We start from the raw sequence: 9,080 nt of genomic DNA, 5'->3' as shown, positions 1-9,080 counted from the left end.
GCTATGGGACCTGAACCTGTTCAGCCTCCACAAGAGAAGGCTGAGAGGGGATGTGGTGGCTGCCTATAAACTTGCCAAGGGGGACCAGCAGGCAACGGGAGAGTCCCTGTTCCCCCGGGCACTACTGGGGTAACAAGGAACAATGGCCATAAGTTGACTGAGCGTAGATTCAGGGTAGATATCAGGAAGCAATACTTCACTGTCAGGACGGCTAGGATCTGGAACCAACTTCCAAGGGAAGTGGTACTCGACCCTACCCTGGGGGTCTTCAAAAGGAGGCTAGACAGCCACCTACCTGGGGTCATTTGACCCCAGCATCCTCTCCTGCCCATGGCAGGGGGTTGGACTAGATGATCTGCTTAGGTCCCTTCCAACCCTCCCAACTATGAAATTATGACTGGAGACAGAGTGGTTTTTTTGTGAGAAATACGCCCCCCCCAGGTAGTTGGGTATTCTTGTCTTTGATAGATTGTGGTGTGCAGTTTGGGGGGGTACTGCAGATTCTTGTCAGGTTTTATGTTTTGAGCTGTAGGAAGTTGGCTTCTGGTAATGAGGTTAGCAAGATTCGGTGCTTGTTTGAATTTACAAACCATTTTTCACAGCTGGGCCTATGAAGTTCACTTCATCAACCTCCTAGGTACAGAAACTCATGGACTCAATATAGACAATGGATTTATGATACACTACAACCTGCTGGACATCTGACTCACCAGGTATCTCTCCACTTTTACCTGCACTGCTACATCCCCTTCCCCCCCACCCCAGCCTGTCCCTCAAGCCCTGACGCCTCCACTTCCATTTTCACTGATTGGCTTTCTTGCCGGCATTGCATGCCAACCTCTGGCTTTTTTACTATTCCTTCCATCCAGGAACAGCACACACACACCAACTGCAGATGCTTCCTTAGCCTGACGAAGGATTTTTCAACCCAAAAGCTTGCTAAGATATATTTCTGTAACTACTCAGTTGGTTTGTTAAAACATACCAGATTAGACTGACCCAAAGGAGAGGACCTTGTTTGCCAGTATCATATCCTTAGACCAGCACCACTAGCACCTGACTGGAAGGAGGCAGGGCCCTGGGCACATCTAAGTCCCAGGGCTGGGGCTGGCAAGGAGAGTTCCCTGGGACCTGCTGGAGAAGAAGCTCCTGCAGAGAGAAAAGAAAGGCTGGGTGACAGTTTCGCTGCCTGAGATGCTGCTGGTGCTACTGTGCTACTTACTAAATTATTACCTGTTATCATTTAAAGTGGTGGAGCGGCTGAGGCTGTAGGGGAGGAGGAGCCCACCCTGGGGCACACTACGATGTCATGTAGAGGCCCCAGCGCTAGTGAAGGTGCCTTAACACACACACAGTGTTACCCATGTCATGAGTTTCGCTTGTCAGCAGCCTGAAGTTTCCCAGAAACCCCTGCACCTATTTCCTTGAAACTTGGCAAGCTTCATGGCCTCAGAAGTGTCTACTATCCATGCAAGTTTAAACTGAATTCGGCAGGAAGTGACAAAGTTATAGGCAGTTTCATGTTTCCCCACTATAAACTACGGGCGAAATGTCAAAACAATTTTGACGAAACGAAACAGAACAGCGGTTTTAAAATTAAATGAAACTCTAAACCAAACACTGTCCCATCAAAATATCAAAACGGTAGTCAAAATGGAACGGCGCTGTTTCACACAGTCCTACCGGAAATTTAACAACATAACCAAGATCAGAGTGAAAATCAGTGGCAAAGCCAGGAATTAGGCCTGTATCTCCTAACTCTTAATTTTAGAGATTTTTTTTTTTTACATGGTCCCTCATCTTTTTTTTTTTCCGGCTCATTGTCATTTTTCCCTTATGTCTTAGACACTTGGAATTATGTTCCTGACTCAATATTTTGTGCAATATTTCTTTTTCCCCCCCAGTAAGTTGGTTTCATATAAATACACACAGTTTGGTGCTCTCTACAGGGCTTGCAAACAACAACAGAAACTCCAACAATAAAAAAAAATAGACTGTGTTTAATAATGGGTTAGATTTACTAGGTCAGCTTTAACAATGGTCTACAATCCTGTGCTTTTGATATAGACTGTTAGAGCATTCTGTGGGTGGGAAATATAAAAGAAGAGTCTTCAAGTGCACAGCAGGTGCTAGATACAGATGTTTCTGTTTCAGAGGCAGCTGGAGGCATCTGAATATGTACTCCAAGTTACACCAGCAAGGACTTCACCTCCATGGGATTTTTTCTTTCATGATCATTGTATTACTGTAGGGGCAGCTGGATGCATGACAAGCAGATCTTTGTGTGGTCCAACGCACAAGTGACTGGAAGCTGTGAGTTCACATTTGGCTTGTTCAAGGCTCTTAGTTCTCTGTCCATGCACTTACATCTGTATTCATCTTACATCTATTTATAAATATAAGATGTATGCAGCATGAACTTATATATATGCATGGCAGATCTGGTTAAGCCTTTGTGAATCCCTTTTTCCAATGCGTTTAATGCTTGCTTGTTTGCCTCTCTTAGCACTGCCCCCCTTTTCCCCTCCTTTCTGCCTCCCTTCTGCCTTTTGTACTCAGATTTCTCTCTCATTTTTATATGCTTCTTTGTGCGTGTCCTTTCATGGCATCTGAGGAAGTGAGCTTCAGCCCATGAAAGTTTGTGTTAATACATATATATCTACTTTGGTTAGTCTATAAGGTGCAAATGTACCCTGCCTTCTCCTAGACCGGGGTGTCAAACTCATCCAGCCCAGTGGGCCGGATGAGGAGCATGAGGCCAGTCCAAGGGCCAAATTGCTCCCCCCTCCCCGCACAGGCATACCTCATTTGGCAGCTGCTGCAGCTGATCTGTGACCTACTCTGTACCCAACACAGATCCTGGAGTGCCTGTAATTGGTGCTACATGTAGCAGCTCTGGGACTGTATCTAATACACTGCCCTGCTCCAGCTAATCCAGGATCTAAACTGTACATGACTCTTGTGGGTGAGCAGCAGGAATGGGCACTGCCTGTGGCATAGTCCACCCGGAGCAGCAGCTGCACAGCATACGGTGGCTGTCCCAGCAGCTCCAGGACTATGTTGCATGCAATGCCAGTTCCAGCCAGTTTGGGATCCACACTGCATGGTCCTGGACTGTCTGGAGCAAAGCGCCTTGTGTAGTCACCTTGTGCAGTGTGGCTGCCGCTCTGGCCAGACTCTGCCACACATGGCACCAGTTCACATGTGGCACTCTGTGATCTGCGCTGCATGCAGCATGTGTGCCAGGCTGGCTGCAATGGCCATTGGGTCAGGTATCCTGGGGGAGGAGGAAGCGAAAAGAGAGGGGCAAAGGGAAAGGGAGAAGGTCTGTGGGCTCAGTCTGGCCTGTGGACCAGCCCCGAACAGCAGGCACACACTGTGCCTTGTATGGGCTGATCAGACCTAGGAGGCAGCACTGGAGATTGGGCAGGGCTCTGCTAGCTGTATGTGTGGCATCCCTGCCCTAGACATTTCAGACAATGGCTTCTAAAGTTAGATAGAAAGACCGTGTTAAGGCTAGCCAGGCTATGGTGGTTTGGCTGAGCCCTGTGATGCAGACAGGTGAGCTATGACCATGAATGGTTCATGGATGTTTTTACATCTATGATGTAAAAGATGGATTAATTCTGCCTTTTCACTGTAGGTTTGGGTGGTAAATTAGCCACCAACTTAGGAAGGGTAGCATCCAGTTAATAATATTTATTTAGAAAGAATCTGAAGGCTGATTAACTTCTTGCAGGAACATATCAGTGAGAGACATTAATAGGTCAGCTGCTGGAAGAAAGTTATTGTTGTGTAATTGCAGCAGAATGAAATCACACTGTAGATACTAGTATATGAGGAGCAGGATCCTTCCTAACCACACTTCCTATCTGGGTCCTGAAGATGCATTAAATATGTTAGTTTTAAAGGGAAGAGATGTCTGAAAGGCGAAGGCCATGTGGGTATTTCTGTTGCAAAAATGTGCTAGATAGGCTGTACCTTATTTACAGTGTTCGACTGTGAAATGTTGGTGGTATTCCTGAGTTCATGGGAGCCTCAAAATGGCAGTAATCACAAGGGATGTTCTCTTGTCCATGTCAGTTGTTAATGAAGTCTCACTGATCTAACTGCATTCGTTGATATTTGAGAGGAACATAGGGCTCAGGAGTGCTTCACTAGACTTGCCTTCCTATTTGGGGGTCTTATTGAAAACCTCTTCACCAACAAAGCCAAGGATACTGATCCCATGGATAACTCCATGGGGCCAGACCTCTGTAACCTTGTGCAGCTCTGTTACTTTTGCAAGTCTGGGAAGTGGCTTGTGGTTTGGATCTAAATGGTGATCAACATTCTGCAGTGCATCATCAGTTTTAAATTCTCTGTTAGTAATAAATCAGTACGCAGACTAATTGCTCGTTTTAGTCTTTGTCTTCATAAGTCCCAATTAGTCTGAAAATTGAAATCTCTTGTTACCACTAATATGTTCTTTTAATCATTTTAATTTCTATTATCATTTTTGCATGGTTCTTCAGATCATGCTGTCTATAGCAGTACATATTAGGAAAATGACCTGTTTGTTCTCTTAAAAATTCAGTCATTAATGAATTACCCCTTAAAAATTCTTTAAAAGTAACTGAGGTAACAGCTTAATTCTGCTTCAATAGGTGAAATATTTAGGCAAATACAGTTAGCCTCAGAGCTCAGACAGTTAAAGACAAAGTGGATTCATGTTTTCTATTAAACAGAATTTTCACACAACTCTTTCAGAGTGCTTTACATCAGTAGATCTCAAATGCTTTACCAGGTAGGCGAGTATCATCATTCCCATTTTACAGATGGGAAAGTGAAGCACAGAACTGAAGTTATATGCCCAGCCGAAGTTATATATCAACCAGCAAGCTAATGGCAGAGCTCCTGAATCCAGATCCTATGTCCCGTTCTCTAGACCAGCTGTTCTCAACTTTTTTTTTTCTCAGGACGCATTTGTAAACATTGATGGCCAGTTCTGACCCAGTAAATAATTTAAGTAGAAAACAGCCCCTTGGTCCTGGCAGTGCCCCCCACCCCCAGCCCCCATTGTGTGGAATAGGGAGCCCAAGGCAGCCCCTTGCAGGGCTGGTTCTCCCAGCTTGCAAGGGAAAACCCATGGTTTTCCACATTTTCTCCTTTAAAGGAGAATCCATTTTTAAAGGTGATCCATTTTTTAAGTTTGTTTGTGACCCTTACATATATTCTTGTGACCCACTTTTGGCTCACAACCCTTGGGTTGAAAAACTGCTGTAGAACAAATACCTCCAACCCTGACTCCAGGATACTGAATTAATAACTTCCATGACTTATTAATATTGTTAACTCTTAAAGAAATATACATGTGAGTCAAAGATTTTTTTTCAATATGTTTTTTCAATACGTAAAAAGTATCTGTTAACTAACTGCATGTACTACAAGGGTACGTCAGCATATATAATTAACTAAACAAGTTGTTTCCAGTTCACTTAATGATTAGCATTTTAAATGTTTCTTATGTACTATGTAATGGAAGCTGTGCTTGTTATTTATCAAATGTGCATATACACACACAGATCCAAACTTAACTGGGGACTCAATGAAATAGTGAAATCAGTTTAGATGTCAAGTTAACAATATCAAACTACTGTTTGTACTAAGTTATAGGAAACTGGATGATGCACTAGAAATGAAATTAGAACTTGGTGATGAAATACGGATTGATCATAAATCAAATGATACTTGAGGTTACACCAAAAAAACCAAACCAAAAAACAAAAACAAAACATACAGGCAAAATCTTGCAGTTGAGTCGCATACAAAATATTAAGAAGCATCAAAGTGAATAATTGTTTCCTCTTGTGAATTCCTTTTCAGTATTACCAGAACACTTGTAATATTGATGTATTTTATAAGTCACCTGGAATGCTCTTTACCACTGGAAAAAAAAATTGCTTTAATATTTTTGAAAGTTTCAGTGCTTTGTAAGAAGCACCATGGGAATTTATTAAGTTCATTAAAAATCTGAAGAAATTTAACAGCACTTTTAAGTGCCTTTTTGGTTCATTTGGAAAGGAAGGAGATGGGAAGAGACTGTTATTGTTGTTTACAATGTCTTGAATTGCAGTGAAGAGCCATTTTGAGTTTTATGACTGATTTTTGCTCTCAGGGTTTCCCTAACTGTAAATGTGATGATAACATGGTTGAGTAAGGTTCTGCCAACAACAAGAACTGAAATATTTCATTGCAATTAGAACATAAAACAAACATCCACACTGAACACGTCTACATGTGCCATAACAATTCGTACTGCGCAGTGCACGTTATTTTTAGGCACAGCATCACCATAGTGATGCACTGTAATGGGGAACATATTGCTATGGCAACCTAAATGCAGCGTCATGCGTTTTGCCTGAGGATGCTACATTGCCATAGCTCATTGCTGCGGCAATGTAGCATCACGTATAGATGCACCCAATGATGCAGAAACAGTAGGTAAAATATGAAGACGTGTGGAATATCTCAATATCTGACAAGTTCTCTTATATGATGTTTTTCTTCCAATAGCCATGTCTGCCATCTGCTCCGGCTACTCTCTGAGCGTGATTCTTCTCTTTCTGGCATCAGTGTTATTTTGAAGAGAACTTGACCTGCTGGTCCACCTCTTCAGGTGTTGTTGTTATTTGTAGTACCCAGTTGTACTAGACACTGCACAGAAAACAAAATGCTGTCCTTTTCCCTAAAAGCTTAAAACTGATATGTACAGCAAGGGACAAAAGATGGAGGGATACAAGGAAACAACAAGACAGTATTATTCAGTGTGATACACTGTGTTGTTAGTACACCAACAATCTTACCATTGTTGATGTTTTTGAGGAAAAGGACAATTTTGAAGGAAGATAATGTGTTTAGAAGAAGTTTCCCTCAAGTATGAGGGGCATCCTCGGACAAAGCATAAAAGTACTTCTTTGAAAACTTACAAAGTGGGTGATGGAGACTGATATCATTGATTAACTAGAGACAAGAACTGATACTTTGTGATGCATGCTGTGGGGACATGCAGTGGAGTGCCCTGAAATTGGAGGCAAAGGGCAGATTTTATTCCAGTTGTTAGGCACACAAGTTGACTTAGGCATCTAAGTATGATCCTACTGTTTGAGTCCCTAAATACTGTTAATACCAAAGGTGGATGGATCCTCTGCCCCTTCATGGCTTCTTTGTGACTTGGTCCTAAGAAATGTGGTTATAGAGAAGATTTTGGGGGTGGCTAGGATAGGGCTGCTGAGTAGGTGAAGTGGCTAGATGAAGGAAGCAGTTATGAACCTTTTGTAGCTATGACACAGAAGAGGAAGAAGAGTTGTGCCCAGCACAGCAAAAAGGAATGTGGTGTTGGCTGTTAGGGGTGTGCGAAATGGGCTGTATTCAATTCAAATTTGGCCTCAGCTGGGGACAGCGATTCGATTTGTTGATTCGGATCACTGTCCCCAATTAGATTTGGCTGAATCTGAATCTGGAGATTCAATGCTGATTTGGAGAATCAGTGATTCAGCTATAGACACAGTTTTAAATCTTTTTTTCTACATACCTTGAGGTAGCAGGCATAGTTTGTGAATGCTGCGATGGTGGGGCAGATGGAGCATCCCACAGCAGCACGGGGAGGTGGGGGAAGGCCCTGTGTGCACAGCGGCAGACCCAGAAGTGGACTGGAAGTACTTTCAGATCATCTGCGGCTGGACCCTTGGTGTCCCCCAGGCCCAGGAGCCACCAGTTGCCAAGCCAGGGGTGGGAGTCCCTCGTGCACTCTGCAGCGGACCTGGAAGTGGACTGCAAGTGCTTCTGGTCCACTTTCAGGTCCACCACTGAGTGAACTGGGGACCCCCCCATGCTCCTGTGGGACGCTCCATCCACCCCAGCATCTCAGCATTCACGAGCCGCCTGCTACCTTGAGGTATATAGAAAAAACATTTAAAGCTGTGTCTATGTCCAAATTGTCAAATCTTTCTGAATTTCTCCGAATCGATTTTGGAGGGTTCCGGTTCGATTCAGAGAGCTTAAAGGTTTCCTGATTTGATTCGGAGATTTGGCCACCGAATTGGACTGAATCTCTGCTGAATTGAATCAGGGACTGAAGCTTCACACAGCCCTATTGGCTGTAAGTAACCTTAATGTTGACTGGTCCCAGTGTTTGTTAAGGATGTCTATCTTTTAAAGGAGCCACAAAGTTTAGAGCCTAATATCAATTAGCTATTGTTAAGGATTGGAATAATAGGATAAAATTTAATTCTACAAAGTACACGAAATGTCCTTCGGGATTGCTAAAAAGAATTTTTGCTAAAAGCTGGAAGCATATCAGTTGGCAACAATGAGGCATGGGGGGAACACGGAGTGTGTTGGTCAATCAACTGGATAATTATGTTTTGCCAAAAAGGTTGCTAATTTAAGAAACTATTTTTTACTGCCAATCTGCATACTTTTTACTGGGTGTGTCTACACATGCACAGTTACTGTGCTGTAATTTAGGTTTCTGTGTGGTATGGGTGCATTTCTACATGTGTATGCCCATACTGCACAGTAACTAAGGTGATTTATGCAGAACTGGCTATTCAAAAGTATAGCTACAACCTGGAACAGATTCAGAGATGGGCTACTAGATTGACCAGGAGTCTAGAGATCCTATTTTATAAGAGATGAATAACAAAGCTTGGGTTATTTACTCTACCAAAACAATGAGTAAGAGGCACGCGATTACTGTCCATAACTACAATAGGAGGGTAAACAGAGAGGAATGTGAATTATTTAAACTAAAGGATTTGGGGATAAATTGGCCAGAAAAATGTATGATGGAAATGAGAGGTTTCTAATTATCAGAGGAGTGAGGTCTAGAACAGCTTTCCAGCAGGGACGAGAAACGTATCTTAGTTTCATAGTTTCTAGGGTCGGCAGGGACCTGAGCAGATCATCTAGTCCAACCCCCTGCCATGGCAGGAAGAGCACTGGGGTCAAATGACCCCAGTAAGGTGGTCATCCAACCTCCTCTTAAAAACCCCCAGGGTGGGAGCCTGCACCACCTCACTTGGAAGCTGGTTCCAGAC

This window comes from Gavialis gangeticus, unplaced genomic scaffold (genome assembly GCF_001723915.1).
Source record: "Gavialis gangeticus isolate Ggan-Ray unplaced genomic scaffold, GavGan_comp1, whole genome shotgun sequence".
Lineage (NCBI taxonomy): Eukaryota > Metazoa > Chordata > Crocodylia > Gavialidae > Gavialis > Gavialis gangeticus.
This window is presented reverse-complemented; position numbering follows the sequence as displayed.